Raw genomic sequence first — 27,500 nt, forward strand, 5'->3', positions numbered from 1 at the left:
CTTTCTTCTTCCACACACTTTACCAAACTCAGTCACCAGCTTCTGCAGTTTCTCACATGAATCAGCCATATATATATATATATATATATATATATATATATATATATATATATATATATATATATATATATATGTATGTATCCCTGGGGATAGGGGAGAAAGAATACTTCCCACGTATTCCCTGCGTGTCGTAGAAGGCGACTAAAAGGGGAGGGAGCGGGTGGCTGGAAATCCTCCCCTCTCGTTTTTTTTTAATTTTCCAAAAGAAGGAACAGAGAAGGGGGCCAGGTGAGGATTTTCCCTCTAAGGCCCAGTCCTCTGTTTTTTTTTTTTTTTTTTTTTTTTTTTTTTTTCCAAAAGAAGGAACAGAGAAGGGGGCCAGGTGAGGATATTCCCTCAAAGGCCCAGTCCTCTGTTCTTAGCGCTACCTCGCTAATGCGGGAAATGGCGAATAGTATGAAAAAAAAAAAATATATATATATATATTCATTTATTTATCTATTATGTTTATGGTAATGTATGCATATATGCACTCAGAAGCTCGAGAGTATATGTATTCCTTTATCTACAATCATTTTCCTCTTTCCATTTCTTGTGTACAGATTCCACGTTCAGTACAACTCACTCCATTGAACTCTAAGAGCTTGAATAAACATTCTGATGTTTTTCTGGCTCCGAGCCTGGGTGGATCTGCCTAAACAACAGGCGAAACCCTAATTAGAATGAAAAGGGACGTCTTTACCCCTCTCGTAGAAATACGTAAATGAGAGTAAATTGACTGTGTATTGTATAAGGGTAATCAATGAATCCACACACGCGCACAGAGTTAAGTCTGTATTTACACACACACACACACACACACACACACACACACTGACACTATATATGTGTTTATCTACCTATCTATCTAACTACATGTATCCGTATCTAGGCTCTCTTTCTCTCTCGCTCGCGAGTTAACACGTTGCAGCATGTAGACCTACATTTGTTCGTATACGTGAATGACGTCTTGAATTACAGAATAATCCTTCCGAATTGAATATCTCAAGAATAATATTACAATGGTGACTCTCGACTTTACCTCACACTGTAATTAACACCGCTGTGGGTAAGAGAGCAAGTAAATAAGTAAACCTTATCATATATTTTTTATTGAGAAGCCAAGAGAAAGCTTTTCTCTTCGGAGACAATGTTTTGTTCCAACTCGGACGGTAGCTGAAAACTACTTATAACCCTCAGTCAAACTTCGTATTGACGAACACCTACGGATGAGAACGTAATATTTTAACGACCAATTTCCCATTATATTATGAACAAAGTGATACGTAAACATACTACAGTGAAAGGTTCATTAAATGAGTTGATTAATGATTTCGAAGTCCGGGAGGACGCTGCTCCGGGTGTCCATTACCGCTAAAATTATCCTCCGCCAGCTGTCCTCACTCACGCCTACTGCCACACATTTGTTGCCTTAGAGAAAATTGCTCCTCTACGCTAACCATAACTTTTGTGAGGGATCTCTACGTGTATGTTATGAATGACGTCTTAATCAGTACTCAGTAACCGATATATCTGTGAGCATATGTATAAACAACGTCTGTTTATGCACATGTGTTTGAACGCGTGGATAAAGTCTCAGATTCTAGCGACTGATCATAAGAATTTAATTATACTTACAGCTCAATATTGATGTATAATCTATTCATACACCTTCATCTAAGTTAACTTTGCTGTAGCAAAACGAAGTGAAAATTAAAAGTATTTCTTTTTTTGATGTCCATGTTTAAAGTCAAGAGAAAATGCTTTCGGATAATGTTTTGATGCTGCATGAATTGTTACATAGTAAACGATTGTTCACTCGTTTCCACCTCGCCTTCCTGATGGCAGACCACTGCCGAACATCGGCAGGTGAGGACGTGTTATTAACGAGTGAATTTGTGTATTATTGTGAAATATAGACGGAGTGTACAGACTACGTTGAAAGCTTAGATTATTTGAGTGTTTTGCTAGACTATTGTGCAGACACAATATGGTTAACTATTGTAGCTTACGTATGTCAGACACACTGACAATTCAGACAATAGTGGATTGTCATGAAAATAACCTGGAAACATTACAACACTGTGGAAATAACTGGTAGTTATAACGAAGAGTGATCAGTGTGCAGTACAGTGAAATGGTTCTGGTTGTAGATCTCTGCTAGACAGCGCGACTAAGGTGGTAAGTGTTGAATCTCTATTGGTGCTCTTACACTTCCAGGAACACTAGTTAGATGGATGTAAGTTTGATCGTCTTCTGACTCCACGAGAGGGACGTAGAATGAGACCATATACTCACGGTGTTGCTCTTATGTTTTCCTTTGTTTGTTTATTCTGTTTAGTAAATGAGGTTGAAGCTTTGGTCCATTTTATATGGCCGATGGTGTCAATACGTAGTTGCTTCGTTAAGCGAGATCTTGTTTGCTTGCATGTAATTAGCATAATTATGGTATGTAATTGGCCTAAGATAATGGCTCCTCTAAAAGCTGTATAGGTGTGTGTGTATGTATATCCGTTTACATATGCACTATAAGTAGTGAAACTGTGTATGAATGATAATCACTATTCATCGCTTTTAGTGTCAAAAAGCACTCTAGGTATTTTGCCTGAATGGTTTCAGGCATTGTTTTTTACAGTTTACACTCCACAAAAGTTAGGAAATTACTGTTGTATGCAGTCAATAGGTTTATTTTTTCAAAAGCTCTCTGATGTAAATAATTTAGCTGGCAAGGGAATGTTAGGGGAGATATTTAATTTACAAACATAATGCAAACGATTAAAATGAAATCGTTTACCTCCTGGTTATATGAGAGGCATAATAGGAGGGACAAGGGAAAGGTTACTTTGAAATAGAAAGTAAGTTTGATGAAATGTGTACAGGTTTATGGTGTAAATTTTTTGATGCATGCAGGTGATCTTCTGGAAGCGTTTTTAGTGGCAAATTTTTACATTCCCGACAAACTGGTAATATGTCCGGATTCATATTGTAACTTTTAGATTTTTAAGAGATTCACTGAGCTATATACATCATTGGAGAATGGGAGGCTCACCGAGTGCTTCAGATGCTTCGAGGGAACCAAAGGTGTTCCATGTTTGTACTGTCGACTTCTCGGATTTTGTCTGGAGTTTGCTTTCTGGCCTGTCTTAAGTATGAGACGATCAATTCAAACTTTAGTCGTTCGTGATGTTTTTGGGTGTTTTCATTCATGACGTATCATAGAGCCTTATTCTCCATCCTCTGTAAGTTTAGCAAGCTTGATTAGGTATAGGTTAGGTTAGGTGATGCTTTTGCCCCTCTGGAAGCAGTATTGATAAGGGTTATATAGGTTACTTTCAAGGTGTCCTCTTAACCTAAGTCTTATATGATCCTTTCTATAAGTTTCCTCGTGACTGTTAGGAGGGATAAGGGACAATAGGTCTTCAAAGCTGTTTCTGGCGTTCCTTAGCGTCGTTTTTACTCGGGTCTCTGAAACTTTAAAGAAAGTACCCTGTACTTATAGCATTATAAATGTTGAAGTGGTGTTAAAGACTTTTTGGAGGTAACTTGTTGATTTGCCTCGTATCTTTTTGCTGGGGCTGAGCTCTTAGCTTTCTTGATGGCTGTTCAAAGTTCCGGCAGGTCACCGAGAAGCAGTTCTTAGGGGACAGTCGATATAAGTATATGGACTGGTGTAGGATGATTCTTTCCCCTGTTCCAAGTTAGTCAGTCGCTTATTTCTTTATCTTGGATACAGTTTCTTTTTATCTGGCATAATCTAGAATTCTGTGTTCCATGTGTTCATGAATTCTGAAGAAATACCTTGATCATCCATGTATCTAAGTAACACACACACACACACACACACACACACACACACAGGGGTGCGTGATGTCTTCATGGTTCAATTTGTTTATGGATGGTGTTGTGAGGGAGGTGAATGCAAGAGTTTTAGAGAGAGAGGCAAGTATGCAGTCTGTTGTGGATGAGAGGGCTTGGGAAGTGAGTCACTTGTTCGCTGATAATACAGCGTTGGTGGCTGACTCGGGTAAGAAACTGCAGAAGCTAGTGACTGAGTTTGGTAACGTGTTTGAAAGAAGAAAGCTGAGAATATATGTGAATAAGAGCAAGGTTGTTAGGTTCATTGGGTTTGAGAGACAAGTAAATTGGGAAGTAAGTTTGAATGGAGAAAAACTGGAGAAAGTGAAGTGTTTTAGATACTGGGAGTGGATTTGGCAGCGGATGGAACCATGGAAGCGGAAGTGAGTCACATGGTGGGGGAGGGGACGAAGGTTCTGAGGGCGTTGAAGAATGTGTGGAAGGCGAGAACGTTGTCTCGGAGAGCAAAAGTGGGTATGTTTGAAGGAATAGTGATTCCATCAATGTTATATGGATGTGAGGAATGGGCTGTAGTTAGAGTTGTTCGGAGGAGGGTGGATGTGTTGGAAATGATATGTTTGAGGACAATATGTAGTGTGAGGTGGTTTGATTGAGTAAGTAATGAAAGGGTAAGAGAGATGTGTAGTAATAAAAAGAGTGTGGTTGAGAGAGCAGAAGAGGGTGTATTGAAATGGTTTGGTCACATGGAGAGAATGAGTGAGGAAAGATTGACAAATATGACGTATGTGTCAGAGGTGGAGGGAACGCAGAGAAGTGGGAGACCAAATTGGAGGTGGAAGGATGGAGTGAAAAAGACTTTGAGAGATCGTGGCCTGAACATACAGGAGGGTGAAAGGCGTGCAAGGAATAGAGTAAACTGGAACGATGTGGTATACCGGGGTCGACATGCTGTCAAAGGATTGAACCAGGGCATGTGAAGCATCTGGGGTAAACCATGGAAAGTTTTGTGGGCCTGGGTGTGGAAAGGGAGCTGTGGTTTCGGTTCATTACGCATGACAGCTAGAGACTGAGTGTGAATGAATGTGGCCTTAGTTGTCTTTTCCTAGCGCTAGCTCGCGCTCACGCGAGGGAGAGGGGGACATTTCATTTGTGGCGGGGTGGTGGTGAGAATGAATGAAGGCAGTATGTATGAATATGTACATGTGTATATATATGTTTGTGTTTATGTATATGTATGTATACGTTGAAATTTCTAGGTATGTATATGTGCGTGTGTGGGCGTTTATGTATATACATGTGTATGTGGGTGGGTTGGGCCATTCTTTCCTGTGTTTCCTTGTGCTACCTCGCTAACGCGGGAGACAGCGACAAAGTATGAAAAATATATATATGTATATGTCTGTGTTTGTATATGTATGTATACATTGAAATTATATGTATGTATCTTTATGTTTACTAAATGGCGTCCTCGCTTCGTCTCTTCGTTGTATATCAACTGACTGTTATATTTCTCTCTTGTGTCTCCCTGATGTGATTATTACACGAATGTGCCCTTGGGAACTTATCGTGTTTCATTTTCCCCGTGGACTCTTAAGGATATACTTGATCACGCGCAAAATTGTGATCCTTTCCAATATATATATATATATATATATATATATATATATATATATAGATATAGATATTGGAAAGGATCACAATTTTGCGCTTGATCAAGATATTCCTATGAGTCCACGCGGAAAATGAAACGCGATATCGTGTTTCATTTTTCCCCGTGGACTCATAGGAATATATATATATATATATATATATATATATATATATATATATATATATATATATATATATATATATATATGAAGCTGGTGACTGAGTTTGGTAAAGTGTGTGGAAGAAGAAAGTTAAGAGTAAATGTGAATAAGAGCAAGGTTATTAGGTACAGTAGGGTTGAGGGTCAAGTCAATTGGGAGGTGAGTTTGAATGGAGAAAAACTGGAGGAAGTGAAGTGTTTTAGATATCTGGGAGTGGATCTGTCAGCGGATGGAACCATGGAAGCGGAAGTGGATCATAGGGTGGGGGAGGGGGCGAAAATTTTGGGAGCCTTGAAAAATGTGTGGAAGTCGAGAACATTATCTCGGAAAGCAAAAATGGGTATGTTTGAAGGAATAGTGGTTCCAACAATGTTGTATGGTTGCGAGGCGTGGGCTATGGATAGAGTTGTGCGCAGGAGGATGGATGTGCTGGAAATGAGATGTTTGAGGACAATGTGTGGTGTGAGGTGGTTTGATCGAGTAAGTAACGTAAGGGTAAGAGAGATGTGTGGAAATAAAAAGAGCGTGGTTGAGAGAGCAGAAGAGGGTGTTTTGAAATGGTTTGGGCACATGGAGAGAATGAGTGAGGAAAGATTGACCAAGAGGATATATGTGTCGGAGGTGGAGGGAACGAGGAGAAGAGGGAGACCAAATTGGAGGTGGAGGGATGGAGTGAAAAAGATTTTGTGTGATCGGGGCCTGAACATGCAGGAGGGTGAAAGGAGGGCAAGGAATAGAGTGAATTGGAGCGATGTGGTATACAGGGGTTGACGTGCTGTCAGTGGAGTGAATCAGGGCATGTGAAGCGTCTGGGGTAAACCATGGAAAGCTGTGTAGGTATGTATATTTGCGTGTGTGGACGTGTGTATGTACATGTGTATGGGGGGGGGGGTTGGGCCATTTCTTTCGTCTGTTTCCTTGCGCTACCTCGCAAACGCGGGAGACAGCGACAAAGTATAAAAAAAAAAAAAAAAAAATATATATATATATATATATATATATATATATATATATATATATATATATATATATATATACATATATATATACACTAGTGTATCCAGTCAGAATATCTGCTTTAATTATGTCAAAAAACAATGCATGCATATTCAACGCTCACTAGATTTATATCTTTTTTATTTCTCTCTCCACACGTTTTGCTTCATCAGATAAAGTGTGAATCAAATGCTCTATATGCGTTTTTACTTTATTCTAGAAATATATGAGATATTCCGGGCACACACACACACACACACACACACACACACACACACACACACACACACACACACACACTGCCCATCTTGCTGTTCGCTGATGATACAGCGCTGGTGGCTGATTCATGTGAGAAACTGCAGAAGCTGGTGACTGAGTTTGGTAAAGTGTGTGGAAGAAGAAAGTTAAGAGTAAATGTGAATAAGAGCAAGGTTATTAGGTACAGTAGGGGTGAGGGTCAAGTCAATTGGGAGGTGAGTTTGAATGGAGAAAAACTGGAGGAAGTGAAGTGTTTTAGATATCTGGGAGTGGATCTGTCAGCGGATGGAACCATGGAAGCGGAAGTGGATCATAGGGTGGGGGAGGGGGCGAAAATTTTGGGAGCCTTGAAAAATGTGTCGAAGTCGAGAACATTATCTCGGAAAGCAAAAATGGGTATGTTTGAAGGAATAGTGGTTCCAACAATGTTGTATGGTTGCGAGGCGTGGGCTATGGATAGAGATGTGCGCAGGAGGATGGATGTGCTGGAAATGAGATATTTGAGGAAAATGTGTGGTGTGAGGTGGTTTGATCGAGTAAGTAACGTAAGGGTAAGAGAGATGTGTGGAAATAAAAAGAGCGTGGTTGAGAGAGCAGAAGAGGGTGTTTTGAAATGGTTTGGGCACATGGAGAGAATGAGTGAGGAAAGATTGACCAAGAGGATATATGTGTCGGAGGTGGAGGGAACGAGGAGAAGAGGGAGACCAAATTGGAGGTGGAAAGATGGAGTGAGTGAAAAAGATTTTGTGTGATCGGGGCCTGAACATGCAGGAGGGTGAAAGGAGGGCAAGGAATAGAGTGAATTGGAGCAATGTGGTATACAGGGGTTGACGTGCTGTCCGTGGATTGAATCAAGGCATGTGAAGCCTCTGGGGTAAACCATGGAAAGCTGTGTAGGTATGTATATTTGCGTGTGTGGACGTGTGTATGTACATGTGTATGGGGGGGGGGGGGTTGGGCCATTTCTTTCGTCTGTTTCCTTGCGCTACCTCGCAAACGCGGGAGACAGCGACAAAGTATAAAAAAAAAAAAAAAAAAAAAAATGTTGCAACACAATATAAAGAAGAAAACAGGAATTAATCACATCTTGAAATGGTAAAGAAATGTGAGCTGTGACGTAGATGATGTGTTCAATGTTGGACCGTGTTCCCTCGGAGTTCATTTGTGGTAGTGTGGTTGGTAAGGGTCAAACTCGTTGGGTCAACGGATGGGAGGGTTTGCCTTAGGTTTCCGCACTTGGGGAAAAGTTCGATGGTAAAGAGTGGGGGTCAACTGGGATGCGGCAGAGAATAATTGTCGAAGGCAAGCTTTGTTGTGTACTTTGATGATTCAAGAAGGGATTAAATTCCCTTGTATTCGCTCGCGGATTCTTTTATCTGTGATCTTGTAGGGTCATGGCAGTGTTGCAGTGTTTTCATGTTTCCTGTAAGATGCTGATGAGTGAGATACATGTTAATGTTGCTGTTTCGTATCTGTTTCGTATCTGGTTTGAAGTGTTGAGCTTCGATGGTGTGATGTAGTAGTAGTCATACCAATGTAGTTCACGGTGTTTTCAAGTTTACAACCTTCAACTTGGCAGGAGTCCTGGCCTCTCCATACGCTCATAAAGCTGATTTAGTGGATTCAAACAGAAACGTTGAGACAACTAGATGAGGTGTTTTGCACGATCTTCCAATCCATACATATCACACAAAAGATGTTAGACAATTTGAAAAATTCAAAATCTGAAAAACTGAAAAAAAGGTAACTGGTCATTTATATATATATATATATATATATATATATATATATATATATATATATATATATATATACATATATATATATATATATATATATATATATATATATATATATATATATATATATATTATTTATTCATTATACTTTCTCCTCGCTATCTCCCGCGTTAGCGAGGTAGCGCAAGGAAACAGACGAAAGAATGGTTCAACCCACCCACATACATACACGTGTATATACATACACGTCCGCACACGCACAGATACATACCTATACATTTCAACGTATACATATATATACATACACAGACATATACATAAATACATATGTACATAATTCATACTTTCTGCCTATATTCATTCCCGTCGCCACCCCGCCACACATGAAATGACAACCCCCTCCCCCCGCATGTGCGCCGCCTTTCACCCCCCTGCATGTTCAAGCCCCGATCACTCAAAATCTTTTTCACTCCATCTTTCCACCTTCAATCTGGTCTCCCACTTCTCGTTCCCTCCACCTCTGACACATATATTCTCTTTGTCAATCTTTCCTCGCTCGTTCTCTCCATGTGACCAAATCATTTCAAAACACCTTCTTCTGCTCTCTCAACCACACTTTTTGTTACCACACATCTCTCTCGCCCTTCCATTACTTACTCGATCAAACCACCTCACACCACATATTGTCCTCAAACATCTCATTTCCAGCACATTCACCCTCCTCCGCACAATCCACATATTGTCTTTCCAACACACCCGCCCTCCTTCGCACAACCCTATCTATAGCCCATGCCTCGCAACCATATAACTTTATTGCAACCACTATTCCTTCAAACATACCCATTTTTGCGTTCCACACATTTTTCAACGCTTCCATGCTTCCATGGTTCCATCCGCTGCCAAATCCACTCCCAGATATCTAAAACAGTTTTTCTCCACACTTCCTCCAGTTTTCTCCATTCAAACTTACCTCCCAATTGACTTGTCCCTGAACCCTACTGTACCTAATAACCTTGCCCTTATTCACATTTACTCTTAACTTTCTTCTTTCACACACTTTACCAAACTCAGTCACCAGCTTCTGCAGTTTGTCACTCGAATCAGCCACCAGCGCTGCATCATCAGTGAACAACAACTGACTCACTGGGAACCTATCGCTTTCCTCTCTTCCTACTCGTACACATGCCTTACATCCTCGATAAAAACTTTTCACTGGTTTTAGCAACTTGCCTCCCACCCCATATACTCTTAATACCTTCCCCAGAGCATCTATATCAACTCTGTCATATGCCTTCTCCAGGTCCATAAAAGCTACATACAAATCCGTCTGTTTTTCTAAGCATTTCTCACATAAATTCTTCAAAGTAAACACCTGATCCGCACCTCCTCTACCACATCTGAAACCACACTGCTGTTCCGCAATCTGATGTTCTGTACATACCTTTACCCTCTCAATCAATACCCTCCTATATAATTTCCCAGGAATACTCAACAAACTTATGTCTGTAATTTGAACACTCAACTTTATCCCCTCTGCCTTTGTACAGTCGCACTATGCATGCATTCCATCAATCTTCAGGCACTTCACCATGATCCATACATACATTGAATATCCTTACCAACCAATCAACAACATAGTCACCCCCTTTTTTAATAAATTACACTACAATACCATCCAAACCCGCCGTCTTGCCGGCTTTCATCTTCCGCAAAGCTTTCATCACCTCTTCTATGTTCACCAAAGCATTCTCCCTGACCATCTCACTTCGCACACTATCCCGACCAAAACACCCTATATCTGCCACTGTCATCAAACACATTCAACAAACCTTCAAGAGACTCACTCCATCTCCTCACTTCACCACTACTTACCTCCCCATTAGCCCCTTCATCGATGTTTCCATTTGTTCTCTTGTCTTACGCACTTTATTTACCTCCTTCGAAAACATTTTTATTCTCCCTAAAATTTAATGATACTCTCTCACCTCAACTCTCATTTGCCCTCTTTTTCACCTCTTGCACCTTTCTCTTGAACTCCTGCCTCTTTCTTTCATATATCCCCCAGTCATATTCTCAGTGCTGCCTCCACAGACATTAACTTTCCATGGCATCGTGGAGTAGTGGGTTGTTGTCTTCAGATTTTCAGAAATGAGTAGATCTTGTAAGGATGCTGCCGAAAACTGATGTTACATTTTTTTTACCTGTTGTGTACGGTCTGTTTGTGTGTGTGTGTGTGTGTATGTGTGTGTGTGTGTGTGTGTGTGTGTGTGTGTGTGTGTGTGTGTGTGTATTCTTTCTGTGCATCGAAGCGAGCCAGCAGTGTATCGGCTGTGTTCTGGGAAATTCCTGGAATTATATTGTTTGCCGTCAGCGCTGTTCCTGGGATTATTCGCCTAATAAACCCCGCCTCGCTCGACTAGGCTGTCCATTGCTACTCGGTTGTTGACGTTCACTAAGACTGTGTCTTATGACAGGTATTGCCATCGAAAAAAAGAGATCGACGTCCATAACCAGGGTTCCATCTCTCTCTCTCTCTCTCTCTCTCTCTCTCTCTCTCTCTCTGCACTATCCCTGCCACCGGGAAAATGTCGTCGTAGATACTCGTAGGTTGGCAGGTACGTAGGATAGTAGGGTACACTTTAGATTTTCTCTCTTTGTTAAGTTGGATAGAGGAGAGGAGGAAGAGGTATAACAGTCGAAAGGATACTTCGAAGTGGAGAAGACTGAAGTGTGTACAAGTGTGTGTTGTAAGATTTTTGAGGTGGTTGTTTTTCTGTAAGATTATTTATGGTGCCTTATTTATGTACCCCCGGCAGACTGAGGGTGTGTATGTATTTATGTTGTACCTATTGTGTTTCTGAAATGAGATTCACTAAGATGAGCTAAATTCGAGCCTCCCTAAATGCTTTGAGGCTGTAGGTGAACCGAGGGTGAACCATGTTTGTACTATTGTGCAGATCTCAGATTTGTCTGTAGCTTGTAACATCGTTGCCTTCCACTCTCTGCCGTGCTTTATTTCCTGCTTCTCATCGGTGTGAACCGACTGGTTTATTCTTTAATCGCTCGTGCTGTTCTACGGTGTTTTCAGTGTAGTGGTATTTTCATTCGTGACGAGTCGTTGAGCCTTATTTTGTGTCCTTTGCTACTTAATTCAGCATTAGAGGTGAGGAACATTGGTTTAGGTGAGTATGTTAGGGTAGGTGTTATCATAGTGTTGACTAGGTGTAAGATTTGGTTTTCTGGAAGGTACCAAAACCAGTGCTAACTAGTCAGGGTCGTTTTTTCATATGTGGATCTCTTGTTGATATGATCTGTTATCAAACCCCTTTGAAGTTAGTGTGTGACCCAGGATTCTGCAGCTCTTCTTGTGCGTTATTATGTTACCTTTGGTGATTACGTCGTTGGGTTTTCTTCTTCCTGGCGCCACTTCGCGAAAGTGTTTGTTCATATCTTCGTTCCTTTTTCAAATTTGTTTAGTCTGGTTGCTTTTGACTGTACTAAACGAGCATGTTCTTGGAGTGAGTTGTTACAGACTACTGTTTGAGTGGCGTCATCCAGGCACATTGTATTAACTGGTGGGGGAATGTCAGCTGTGTCAATCATGAACAGTGTTGGTGATAGGACGCTGCCTTAAGGGACCTTGCTTCGTGGGGAGAATTCGGGTGACGTCTTAGAGTTGCTGATGATTTCTGCGGTTCGTTGGTTTGGAAAGTTATACAAAAAGGAAGATTTATATGCACCTGCTGGTACTTATTATGTTGGCCTCTTGATTTATCTCATTTGGAAGTATTTCTATTGTAATCAGTAAGTATTTCGTTCATCGTAATTTTCCTTAAACTGGTGTAATGTGGTCGAGTAGATAATTTCATATAGTAGCTTACGCAAGGAGTTCACCATTCTGTGAGAAGTACTGTCTAATGTATATACAACTTTGTTTCTACAAAAAAACTGTGTGATCTGTAGATTGTAACATCCTAGTCTCTTGAAAGAACTTTGAGCTATGGATGTTTTCCATTCCTTTCATGATTCTATAAATTTCTGTGAAGTCACCTTTCTTTCTCCTCTCCTCTAGTGTGGTGAACTTGAGTCGATTCAGTCATTCCTTCATATGATAGGTCGTCTTTCTGTGTCCCTTGATAGGCCAAGATTCAGTAGTTTTTATCTTAGGCCGTTTGTCCACACTTTGTCGAGAGGCATTGCTTATATCTCCTTAATGAAGCATTACAACTTATGACTTGTCCTCTGGAAGTAGGGATCTCTCTCCTGACGCTGCCGGGATTGCTAAGGTGATGATGATGTTACCTCCCCTCCAGAAGCCGTATTGGCTAGGGTTGTAGACAGTGTTTCCCAGGCGTCCTCTTAACCTCTGGTTTATAATTCTTTTAGAAAGTTTCCCTGAGACTTCTATTAGGGATATGGGGCGTAAATTCTATGTGTCTGTATTTGTACACACAAGACAGACAGACACACACACACACACACACACACACACACACACACACACGCACACACATACACAGACAGATAGACAGACAGACAGACACAGACAGACAGACAGACAAACAGACAGACAGACAGACACACACACACACACACACACACACACACACACACACACACACACACACACATTCAAATGCGTTGTAGATCAGCGCAAGGAATTATTTTTTTCTTTTCTCTCTGTGTAGCAGATGGCCTTACAGTCTCTGGGAATAAGACATTAACTCTTTTTCCGTCCATCCCTAACTGCTCTCATCACCGACACCCATCACTACCGACTCCGACCCTTACCACCACCTTCCAGACTCCTCACTTGGCTCAGAATGAACAACAAACAGTTCGAACACCAACGCAGTCTACATACAGTCCGGCTTCGCTACTGCCACCATTATCTCCCCGAGCTTCTATGACCACGGCAGCTGACCCTTCACCACGCACCAAGTACCGCAGCGATCACCACCGTCTCCACTTTTACATACACATTCACCAGCATCCATTACCTCGTAAACGCTCCATCACTTTCACCATCAACTTTCCATGAATATCACCATTACAACCTTCCAGATCCCATCCCCTGCCATCTCTTCACCATCGGGATAGCCCATCACTGGCGCATACTCTGCAAAAACAGGATCCTGCTCAGTATTACCCTCACCCCCGGCACATACCACTACCATCCTCGCCATAACCAGTGTCTATACACACTCACCACTGCATGTACCTGCACCCTCACCATCTACCTTTTCCAAAGGGCGGTTAGAGAGATAGTAAGAAGGGGCTGAACTGGAGATGATGTAGCTTAGAGATAATAAGAAAGGGCTGAACTGGAGATGATGTAGTTTAGAGATAGTAAGAAGGGGCTGAACTGGAGATGATGTAGTTTAGAGATAGTAAGAAGGGGCTGAACTGGAGATGATGTAGTTTAGAGATAGTAAGAAGGGGATGAACTGGAGATGATGTAGTTTAGAGATAGTAAGAAGGGGCTGAACTGGAGATGATGTAGTTTAGAGATAGTAAGAAGGGGCTTAATTGGAGATGATATAGTTTAGAGATAGTAAGAAGGGGCTGAACTGGAGATGATGTAGTTTAGAGATAGTAAGAAGGGGCTGAACTGGAGATGATGTAGTTTTGAAATAGATGTAGTTTTGAAATAGAAGAGGAAGTTGGAGTATACATATACGAGTATGATGTAAGTTGTATGATTAGTGTGAGAAGTTTGCTGGAAACGTGTTTTTTTGGTCTTATCTATATATATATATATATATATATATATATATATATATATATATATATATATATATATATATATATATACCCACGATGAACTAGAGGTATGTATGTAGTGATATTAATTTCCGTTGGTTTAGGAAGAAGAGCAGATTAGCTAAGATTAGCAATTTATCCATCGTAATCAGCAAAAGATGTCTAGAGGCTCACCAATAAGTGCTCTTAAATTCCATGGGAACCAAGAGTATTTCATGTCTGCACCACTATCGAGATCTCAGATATGTTTATAGTATGTCATCAGGTGTCTTCTAGCCTCTCACATACTTTCTGTGCTGCTTTTCTTCACTAAGTGCCACTTGCAGTCGTTCATATTCTTGTTCGGTGTTGAGGTACTTCTCGCTTGTAACGAATCGTAGAGACCTATTTCATATCCTGTGTAGTTACCGCATACGTGTCTTGAAGGTGAGATGCGTAGATATGGGAAAGTAGATAAGCTAAGTATGATCATGGCTCTTACCAGGTGCAGTTGTGATATATGGTATAGTAGAGTGTGCCAGATTCTGTACAGACTGGTGCAAGCCGCTTTGCCCTATTATCGAGCCTTGTGATGTTAGAGAGCGACTTAGGATTCTGCAGATCTTCTGGCGTGTTAGTCTGTTTCTCTCCGTGCCGTCGATGGATTATGTTCTACCCGGCATCACCGGGGTAGATTAATTGGTTTACGATCATCTGACATAACTGAAGGTACGCGTTCTTGGAATGAAGAGACCGATGTCATCGGTACAGATGTACGTGCTCATATTTCCCGTCGGCGAGGGTATGTCTGCTGGTAAATGATAAAGGGCGTTAATGATAGGAAGCTACCTTGTGGGATCCCAAATACCTGGGGAAATTTTAGTGAGGTGACCCAGTTGATGATGATCATTGCTGCGGTGCGCTGGTTATGAAAGTTACACTGTGGTCTTCTGTGATGTCTGGCATACCGAACTGTATTAGTTTGCATTGTTGGCCTTTGGTCCATACTTTCTGCCACGATCGCGTAGTAAATGTTAAGAGGGTAATGACAGCCTCCTGGGGGCAGTATGCTGGTTTGTTTCAAATCTTACTTTTCCTTGTAGCAGACAGAGTTCTTGATCTTCTGGACGTATTATTGTTAGGATGGGATACTCTTGTCGCGTCTTAGTCGGTCAGCAGTGTTAGTTGGTCTGTTATTTCTTTCCCCACAATCTTTGCTTTAATTTCTGTTAGCATCTAGCTTGAATTCAAAAGTCAATTTCCATGTGTTCATGAACACCTTGGTCTTCCTAAGTCTTGTTATTCTTTCATTATCAAGTGTCTTACGTTGTTCTTGGAGTTCCCTCGTAAACGCTTAACTTAACAAAAAGACTTTGCGCGACGGAATTCATCATATTTTCCCAGTGTAGGTTGAATTGTTATTTTGCCTTTTCCATGAAGATCAGATGAAGGTTTTTCCAGTGGGTTAGAAGACTGAAGAATATATGATCGGTTCCTCTGATTTCTTGAATGGCTGTTGGGCGTGTGATATAATTTTGTGTCTCGTAAAGGGAATTAAAGTTGACTGCAATTTTCCATCTGTTTCATACCATTTGTTTCGGACTCTTCCCGTGTTTTTTCCCCGGTTTCATTTTCAGAAAGGTTGATATTAGGAGGATCATTGTTTTCACCGAATACTTTCCAGCGTTTTGTTTCATATTTAGTTTCTTTTGTTCTTGTAAAATCAATGTGTTCCAGGTGTGAGTATTGGAACGATTGAGCCAGGGTATATAATCTCTGTTGTTTGGGTCCCAACCACCAGCTTCAGGAGCTCAACCAACTCTCTCTGTCCAGACTGATCCTGTATCCACCACTTGCCTCCACCATCATCGGCCATTACATAACCGCTGCATGCCTCCCTCAGCTACATTACAAGTTCCATCACGTGCATCCATCAGCAGCTTCAACACCATCGCCACAAGCGCCATCTACCTGTTCAACACCAGCAACTTCAACCTGTCTCTCACCATCGCCTACTCTTACCATAACCACACACGTAGCCATCCAACAACAGCTTCAAGACACGTTACTTCTACAACCATCACCTGCCATAATAACCCCTCTTCCTCACCCCTACACACATACACACACACACACACACACACACACACACACACACACACACACAGTCATGCAAATCATCCAACATCTTCAACACCAACCAATTTGCCCAATTAACCAACCACCCTCGCATCAGCCGTCACTTCCACCAACACAACAAAGCCAAGATCGTAGTCATACACATCATCCTTGCTTTCAACCGCACTCCACCCGTCCGCTGCGACCTGACTCGTCCCTATCATCCAACGTAGTTGTTCAGTCCACAAAGATACCTCGACTTCATATATTTCGTAGACTCAAGACACCTGGACTTCCTGCCTCTGAATTCTACACGACCTTCCCATGCCTTCCCTGGTTGGTCTTCCCATGCTGCCACACAACGAAGACTGTTAGAGAAGGTGCATAATCAGCCACATTGGATGGTCCACAGTCCCTCTTGTAACACCAATCAAGAGCCACCCAACATATTTTTCCCATCGACTTTCATCATACTCGTTCATCAGAGTAGAAGCTACCGTTGTCGCCACCTTCACCTCCTGCCACCTGAAATCCCTCTTCCTGGAGCTGCGTATGAGCACCACAAATACGTCGAATCTTTCCGAGCTCGTACACACCAACCACAATCGCTCTGTATGTAATCAGTCATCAGTGAAAAACCTTCACAGAATTTGATTAAAGACCGTTTGTTATACCCTCATCCCCTTTGTATGGTTCAGTTATCTGTATTCCTTGTAGTAGTAGGCTCTGGCTACAGTTGATTTAATGAATCATTATTATTATTATTATTATTGTTATTATTATTATTATTATCGTTATACTTATTGATATTGTTATCCTTATTAGGTTATTACCATTACTGTTATTATCGTTATCATTATTATTAATATTATTATTATTATTATTTTCCTTGCGCTACCTCGCAAACGCGGGAGACAGCGACAAAAAAAAAATTATTATTATTATTATTATTATTATTGTTATTATTATCATTATTATTATTAGCTACCAGTCATCCCCAGCACCAACACCACCACCACCACCAGCAAACACCTCACTACCATCCCCAACACGAGCGACCGCCAACACTAACCATCCCGAACATCTAGCATGATATACCCACCACGAGGAGCACCTGGAGAGCCTGCTTCCCACATCCTCATCCCCAATACCAGACTTACACCACCACCATCACCACCATCACCATCACCACCACCATCACCATCACCACCACCATCACCATCACCACTATCACCATCACCACCACCACAGAGCCTTCCCATCATTACTTACTGAGGCGGTCTACCATCCTACCTCCTCACCACGACGCCCACCAACACCCAGCCAGCCACCTTAACCTCTCCAGCCACAAGTAATTGCGAGCGCTCACTGAAGCTTTTAGAAATAACCTGTCTTACAACCGTAGCAGAAAATGCTGGTGGATGCCCAGCTGTCCGGACATCCTTGTAACGTAATTAATCAGATGCAAGGAGGAGACTTGAAATTCATAGAAATATCACAGAACCATCTCCTCTGTTCCTGTGATAGCAATAGTGTGGATCGAGTTTCCACGTTGTTTGCAGGTATTGTCATTAAAATGATTGAGGAATATGACGAGCAAAGCATGAGTTTCAGAGTGTTGTCATGACCAGTTTGTATTGCATTAGGTTGAAAAAGGTTTATATTCATTTCACTGAAATTGGAAATATAATAATTCTCTTGTGAATATCTGGAGACTCTGTCTGTACTCTAGTTAGGTAGTGCTTTGGTTCAATATGTCTTACATCTCTTGTGTGAACGCTTACTTGTAGGTCCATTCTGGATTTAGATACAGGACACGGACATTCCCTACGAGTATAAAATGAATACAAAATCATTATCAGGGATATGAATTTGGGTCGGGAATGTGAAGTTCATCCTTGTGTATCAGGAATGACTTCAGTGTGAATATAACCTTGTAGATGTGCTTGGATATCTTCCTATCACCTGCTGTTCTGAGTTTCGTCGACTTATTTACGTGGATGTTAACTTGAACTTTATATGACTTGTGATTAGACGTAAGAGATATTCTATCAGGGTACATTTACATAATAACAGGATTAGAATGTCAATATATATATATATATATATATATATATATATATATATATATATATATATATATATATATATATATATATATACATATATATATATTTTTTTTTTCTTTTCTTTTAAACTATTTGCCATTTCCCGCGTTGGCGAGGTAGCGTTAAGAACAGAGGACTGGGCCTTTTTGGGAATATCCTCACCTGGCCCCCTCTGTTCCTTCTTTTGGAAAATTAAAAAAAAAAAACGAGAGGGGAGGATTTCCAGCCCCCTATATATATATATATATATATATATATATATATATATATATATATATATATATATATATATATATGTATATATATATATATATATATTATTTATTTATTTCATTTGTTTATTATACTTTGTCGCTGTCTCCCGCGTTAGCTAGGTAGCGCAAAGAAACAGACGAAAGAATGGCCCAACCCACCCACGTACACATGTATATACATACACGTCCACACACGCACATATACATACCTATTCACTTTAACATATACATATGTATACATACACAGACATACACACATATACACATGCACATAATTCATAGTTGCCGCCTTCATTCATTCTCGTCGCCACCCCGCCACACATGAAAAAGCATCTCCCCTCCCCCCGCGAGGTAGCGTTAGGAAAAGACAAAAGGCCACGTTCGTTCACACTCAGTCTCTAGCTGTCATGTGTAATGCACCGAAACCACAGCTCCCTTTCCACATCCAGGCCCCAGAAAAATGTCCATGGTTTACTCCAGACGCTTCACATGCCTTGGTTCAATCCACTGACAGCACGTCGACCCCGGTATACCACATCGTTCCAATTCACCCTGTTCCTTGCACGCCTTTCACCCCCCTGTATGTTCAGGCCCCGATCACTCAAAATCCTTTTCACTTCATCTCTCCACCTCCAGTTTGGTCTCCCACTTCTCCTCGTTCCCTCCACCTCTGACACATATATCCTCTTTGTCAGTCATTCTTCACTCTTTCTCTCCAAGTGACCAAACCATTTCAACACACCCTCTTCTGCTCTCTCAACCACACTCTTTTTATTACCACACATCTCTCTCACCCTTTCATTACTTACTTGATCAAACCACCTTACACCACATATTGTCCTCAAACATCTCATTTCTAGCACGTCCACCCGCCTGTGCACAACCCTATCTATAGCCCACGCCTCGCAACCATATAGCATTGTTGGAACCACTATTCCTTCAATCATACCCATTTTTGCTTTCCGAGATAACGTTCCCGTCTTCCACACATTCTTCAGCGCTCCCAGAACCTTCGCCCCCTCCCCCCACCCTGTGACTAACTTCCGCTTCCTTGGTTCCATCCGCTGCCAAACCCACTCCCAGATATCTAAAACACTTCACTTCCTCCAGTTTTGCTCCATTTAAACTCGCCTCCCAATTTACTTGTCCCTCAACCTTACTGAACCTAATAACCTTGCTCTTATTCACATTTACTCTTAACTTTCTTCTTTCACACCCTTTACCAAACTCAGTCGCCAGCTTCTGCAGTTTTTCACACGGATCAGCCACCAGCGCTATATCATCATCGAACAACAACTGACTCACTTTCCAAGCCCTCTCGTTTACAACAGACTGCATACTTGCCTCTCCTCAAAACTCTTGCATTCACCTCCCTAACAACCTCATCCATAAACAAATTAAACAACCATGGAGACATCACGCACCCTTGCCGCAAACCAACATTCACTGGGAACCAATCACTTTCCTCTCTTCCTACTCGTACACATGCCTTTCATCCTCGATAAAAACTTTTCACTGCTTATAGCAACTTACCTCCTACACCATATAATATTAATATCTTCCACAGAGCATCTCTGTCAATTCTGACATCTTATGCTTTCTCCAGATCCATAAATGCTACATACATATCCATTTGCTTTTCTAAGTATTTCTCGCATACATTCTGCAAAGCAAACATCTGATCCACACATCCTCTACCACTTCTCAAACCACATTGCTCTTCCCCAGTCTGATGATCTGTACATGCCTTCATCCCCTCAGTCAATACCCTCCCATATAATTTCCCAGGAATACTCAACAAACTTTTACCTCTGTAATTTGAACACTCACCTTTATCCCCTTTACCTTTGTACAATGGCACTATGCATGCATTCCGCCAATCCTCAGGCACCTCATCATGAACCATACATACATTGAATATCCTCACCAACCAGTCAACAACACAGTCACCCCCTTTTTTAATGAATTTCACTGCAATACCATCCAAACCCACCGCCTTGCTGGCTTTCATCTCCGCAAAGCTTTCACTACCTCTTCTCTGTTTACCATATCATTCTCCCTGACCCTCTCACTTTGCACACCACCTCGACTAAAGTACCTATATCTGCCACTCTGTCATCAAACACATTCAACAAACTTTCAAAGTACTCATTCTATCTCCTTCTCACATCACCACTCCTTGTTATTACCTCCCCATTTGCCCCCTTCACCGATGTTCCCATTAATTCTCTTGTCTTACGCACTTTATTTACATACTTCCAAAACATCTTTTTATTTTCGCTAAAATTTAATGATACCCTCTCACCCCAACTCTCATTTGCCCTCATTTTCACCTCTTGCACCTTTCTCTTGACCTCTTGCCTCTTTGTTTTATACATCTCCCAGTCATTTGCGCTATTCCCCTACAAAAATCGCCAAATGCCTCTCTCTTCTCTTTCACTAACAATCTTACTTCTTCATCCCACCACTCACTACCCTTTCTAATCTTCCTACCTCCCACCTTTCCCATGCCACAAGCAACTTTCGCGCAAGCCATCACTGCTTCCCTAAATACATCCCATTCCCCCACTCCCCTTACGTCATTTGCTCTCACATTTTTCAATTCTGCGCTCAATCTCTCCAGGTACTTCCTCACACAAATCTCCTTTCCAAGCTCACTTACTCTCATCACTCTCTTCACCCCAACATTCTCTCTTCTTTTCTGAAAACCTCTACAAATGTTCACCGCCTCCACAATTTAATGTGTGTGTATATACTCACCATTTCCCGCATGAGCTGGGTGATGTCAAAAAGAGATGGTAGACCCTTAGATGGAAAATTCTTCACTTGGCTCCTTGCTTTGTTTCCTCTTTTGGGAAGTAATACAGGAAGGGAGGATTTCCAGCCAACCGCTCTCGCCTCTCCATAGCAGACGACTTAGCTTTGTAGGGGGAAAAAATCCTCCTCATTTGGCTCTGTCCTTTATTTATTGTTTTCAGAAAAGTGATACAGAAAGGGAGGATCTCCAGCCTCCCCGCTCCCATCCCTCATAGCTTTGCTCTATGATAAGCAGGAAATACATTATTCCCAGGGAAAGGAAATTCAGCATACGTTTATATATCAAAAGGACATATTTCTGTGTAATTGGATATTAATGGTAATCAGTACGTATTAGCTGCTGATTGGATTTATCCCACGAGCTGCGATGGTAACATGAACTTCAACGTTAGTATAAACGTAGATATTTGTGATCCAGGATGGAAGAGAATGAATAAGAAAAAAAGTGCTGAGGTTGTGATTTAATGTTGGTAAAGATAACTTTTATGTCAACTTAACACACCAATTCGTATCTATGCTAACATAGGGATCATGTTAGGATAAAACCTCAACATAAGTTTCGTATGGTCAGTGAAACTAAAGAAATGAATAGAACATAGGAAGTGAATCTCGTAATAAGAATAAAGATGACCGAACCAGTAGTTCGACGCACACCAGCCACTCTCATAACCCTTCAGCTCAACGAACTTCTGCTTGTAGGATCTGTTGGTGAAAGCACTCAATAGATTCCACAGTTGGTGTCCGAGAGAGAGAGAGAGAGAGAGAGAGAGAGAGAGAGAGAGAGAGAGAGAGAGAGAGAGAGAGAGAGAGAGAGAGAGAGAGAGCAACAGCCAACATTAGTGATGGCTGTCTATATACTTTCATTAAAGAGAAGCCACATTACTAGCCGTGAATTGACAGTGAGAATAATGTGTTCACAGTGATTCGACATCACTGTAATAATACACAGGTTCTTATTCAAAGGTGGTAATAGTTATGTAAACTATTTTACTATGTTATCTTTCAGACTGAGTACTTAAGTGTGTGTGTGTGTGTGTGTGTGTGTGTGTTGTATTTTCCAAACAAGAATGATATATTCCGTGATACCAGTTCTTTGTCAATGCCATGTGTAATTTTGGTGGAATTATTATGACTACAAGAATTACAGATAACTCGTAAGTTTTTTTGTTTTTATTTTTCATTTCTTTCTAAACCTTGTTACTCATTAATTTATTTGTCCCTGTGCTATCGGACGTTTTCATTTACGAAATAAATTTCCCTCCACAAAGTAATTTGCTTTTGGGTTATTGGCTCTATTAACAGTGACGTATGCAATAAACATTTTCATGCGTATAGACCCAAACCTTTAACACACTGAGTAGAATACGCGCGAGTATGTGCCTTCGTCGGAATAGCTACAGCGAGACTTGGTCAGAATAGCCAGAGTAGCGCTTGGAGCTAACTGCGTGTGTTTGAGTGTTGTCTCTCTCCGCTGTCACTTCTGAAATGCGCTTGTCAGTCCGAGTTTGATCAGAGATGGACTTCGACCTAATTTTCTCGTTGGATGATTCTATGCGTCATACATGTTTCTTGTTTCTCCTGGTTGTGGGTTAGATCATCTTGCCATCCCTGCGAGACACTGGTGTAGTTTCGTCTCGTATCTTTTTTTTTTTTCACATGTATCGTAGCCGACTTGATAGTGGTGCTGCCTCTACCTTACTGACATGGATTCAGATAGAAAACGGTATATTAGTCAAAGTAGCACGACCTCAGCTCAAATTTATCGTTATTAAGTTCCATTTTGCTCTCTTCCATTTGTAGACTATGTCAGTGAATTTTGTAGTTTTTTTGTAGTATCCTTGTGTGCCCACTGATTTACTGCAAAGCACTTGTCTATACTCCTCCGTGCGTCTTTATCTACATCAAAATTAGTGATGACCCATAGTATTAGAGCTGATATAGTTCCTTGTGGTGCACCCGACGAGATGTCTTTTTCATCAGGTATGATTCCGTTGGATAAAGGATTGCTTTGTACCACTTCCCTACTAGACTTCCTTTCATCTTTTGCTTCGCCACTTTTCTTTGATAACGCTCTATAGTTTATTGTTAAAAATGTTACAAAATCTTAGAAAAGAAAAAGGTGTGCATCCATTTTCTTGCATTTGGATTTCACGTAAGTCATTGTGGGGAAGTAATGAATAGTTGCGTTTGTATTTTTTCACTTGGCACAAATCTGTGTTGGTCTTTGTTTAAAAGACTGTTACTAACTACGTGTTCCATAATATCTCTCCTTTATCATCTTGTATCACTTGCCGTAGGATCCCTGGTCTGTATTGTTTTGACATTGATTTGGATCCTCCCCATTTGTGTATAGGCGTCCTGTAAGCCATGTTATGCATACCTGCTAAATTGCACTGACTTTTGACTTGATACAGTCACGTCGTTAGAGGGTTTCTCTTCGTCTTAATTTATCAAGTCCAGTTGGGATGTCATCAGGTCCTGGTGTTACAGTCTCCCTCACTTGGAGTGTTGATTCAAGCACGCACATCAGTTATGTAGGAGCCTTGCTCGTCAGAGGGATTAAATATTAAATCACATATTCTCATTTATGAGCTGAATAAAGAATTCCTGGTTGAGTAGTATTTCGCAACTTTTTTCTTTGTTGTTCCATTATCATCTCTCACTTTTAAGAGGTCAACTCTCTTATTTTTTTGTTCCTTGATTTATTTGTAATTGTAAACAGAACTTCTGAATTATGTTGCATGCATTGCGTTGATTTTTTTTTCCTAATTCATTATAAACGAGTGCAGAGGGATGCACCAGACCATTGGGTTCTTTTAAAGCTGCTCGTAATGGAAGACATCAGAAACCCAAAGATTAGATAAGATAAGAGTAGAGCAGCATACTGATGAGAAATGAGAAATTACTATTATCTGTACAGATAGCCAACGAAGCACAAATTATGTCTGTCGTGAATATGAAGCCAATTATCTATCAGGTGTAGTCCTTATTAGATCAGTGGTGCTGCTTGCAACTACCCTAATTGATTAATCATTCCTTATGTTAACAGTCATTTTGAAGAAAAAGTAATTCGTCTCACTCGAAGTAAAACGCAGCCATTAATCTTGGGATATCAAGGCTGACAGTTACAAGGAAATTGTGGAAAACCTGTTGTCATCCTATCAGACGATGGTCTGTCATATGTCTTTGAAGATACATTTTCCCTCCTTTCACCTGGATTCATATCCGGCTTACTGTGGCGCAGCGAGCGATAAGCACGGCGAACGGCGAACGTGTCCATCAAAATGTATGGGCGACGCAGAGACGGCACCGGGGGCAGATGGAGGGCAGCGATGTCAGCAGACTATTGATCGACGGTAACAGGAGATGGTCTAAGACCTGTGTACGAGTGACAGACGAAGAGACAGTGCGACTGACTGAGGGTGAGCCAGTGACTGTACCCTGTGTCACCAACCAAGTGTGTAATCCATGTAAATTTGTCTTCGAAATCGTCGCCAGTCTAGTGTGTTCATAATCATTATCGTGTTCAGCGTCCCAGATTCTGTATTGCATGTGTGTTACTTTTTCCCTGTAGTCATCTACGATATACTAAAGTTAATGAATTAAAGTCAATCGGTTTTAGGAAGCATTTATCATCTTAGAATTAACAAAGTCTAAAGACAACTTGCTCGAATGTTTAGCGCATCTCTTCGCGAAGAAACTTTCTGTCACGTCAGTATTACATCCAGCAGCGTTAAGGTTTATTTCATTTGTCTTAGTAACTGCATCATTTTACATTTCGAAATGTCCTTATAATCTACGTTGACGGTATTCAAAGTTTTGACAAATGTTTTAGGTCTCCCGGAAATTTCTCCTTCGTATGCTTCTCAGAGGTGCATATGATTTTGTTGCACGTCTTTGTACTTATTCGATTTTTCCTTTTTCTTTTGTGTTTGGAGACCAGAATTGGCCTGCGTATTCAAAGTGTGATTTATTAGAGCATCAAACAGTCAGAATATTTTTTGGTGTTTTATAGTTGATGTTCATGTCCATGAAACCAAGCATTTGGCTTCCTTTAATCCTTACTGCTATACACTGTTTAGCATACTTTATACAGGAAATTCCGGGTATTTGATGTTTGATATTCTTATCTCTCTAGAGTGCCTGACTTTTACATTTGTCTTCATTCATTTTGTTCAGCTACTTACGTGCCCACTCGGCGAGATTAAGATATCTCTGGATAATATCACAATCTTGCTCCTGGTTTGGTATTATTAACAAATGTACGAGATATCAAGTGCGAGATCCAGTGGAACATCAGTAGTATATATATGTTGTGAATAGGGCAAGGGAGCGTCATCTGTGGCACACCACTTGCCACCCTCAACCAGTCGCAAGCTTCGCCATCTAAAACTACACGTTGCTCTCTGTTGGAAAAGACAAGTCACCAGTCCGTGCACAGAGTTTGCCCCTTACTCCATGGGCTTTTGATTTTCATGACATTTTCCAGTGTGGTACGTTATCGAATTACCTTTGAAAGTCTCCTTTGTTATCCGTAGGATTGAAGAATTCATGTGAGCTTCTTGAAAGAGATCCTATACTGTAGAAATGATGCTGGTTGAGCGATATTACTTCATGGTTTTGACATTCTACAATTTCTACTCGTTATTTTTCCGTCGTTTTACCTAAACCTGACATGAGGTTTATTGGGCGATAATTTAAGGGCATTTCTTATCTCCTTTCTTGTATACAGGGATGACATTATGCAAATTTCTAATATCAATGCACCTTACTCTCCGTTTGTGATCTTTTAGATACTATGATCATTGGATATATGTCAGTTGCTGTCTGACCTCCTTCGAGAAACTTTCGGCAACTTTTAACGTTTAGTTATCAGACCCTCGACAGACAGACAGACAGACAGACAGACAGACAGACAGACACACACACACACACACACACACACACACACACACACACACACACACACACACACACAAAGAGACAGACGGAAAGAAGCTGTGTGTGTGTTTGTGTGCGTGTGTGTGTAAGTTTGTGTGTGTGTGTGAAAAGAGAGAGAGAGAGAGAGAGAGAGAGAGAGAGAGAGAGAGAGAGAGAGAGAGAGAGAGAGCCTCCTCCTCCTCCTCCTCATACCTGCACCGCTCATCTCCCTGTCATCCCTAATCGAATTTCTGATTGACTATTTCTTGCCCTGAAAACCCTGCCCTTTGTCCCGGGACACCTGCCTCATCCCGTTGGAGGAGGCAGGCCGTGGAGGTCTTCTACAAACTACATCACCATAAAAAGCCTTTTAGGATCCCATATGACGCTGAGTGGGGGAACTATGCAAAACAGATGGGGGGCATTTTATCATCGGTTTTACGGAGATCTTATAGTCCGTCTGGCTCTCTCTCTCTCTCTCTCTCTCTCTCTCTCTCTCTCTCTCTCTCTCTCTCTCTCTCTCTCTCTCTCTCTCTCTCTCTCTCTACACACACACACACACACACACACACACACAAACACGCGAGAGAGAGAGAGAGAGAGAGAGAGAGAGAGAGAGAGAGAGAGAGAGAGAGAGAGAGAGAGAGAGAGAGAGAGAGAGAGAGTACTTATTCCCTACGTATCGTAGAAGGCGACTAAAGGGGCTGGCTTTGTGAGGCTGGAAACCCTCCCCTCCTTGTAATTCAATTTCTAAATGATGGCACAGAAAAAGAAGCCAAGCAAGGGTATGGGCCGAAATATAGAGCTCCCAGTATTATATATCACTTCACCGGTGCGGGTTTTATCTTTATATATATATATATATATATATATATATATATA

Source organism: Panulirus ornatus, chromosome 1 (assembly GCF_036320965.1).
Source record: "Panulirus ornatus isolate Po-2019 chromosome 1, ASM3632096v1, whole genome shotgun sequence".
NCBI lineage: Eukaryota > Metazoa > Arthropoda > Malacostraca > Decapoda > Palinuridae > Panulirus > Panulirus ornatus.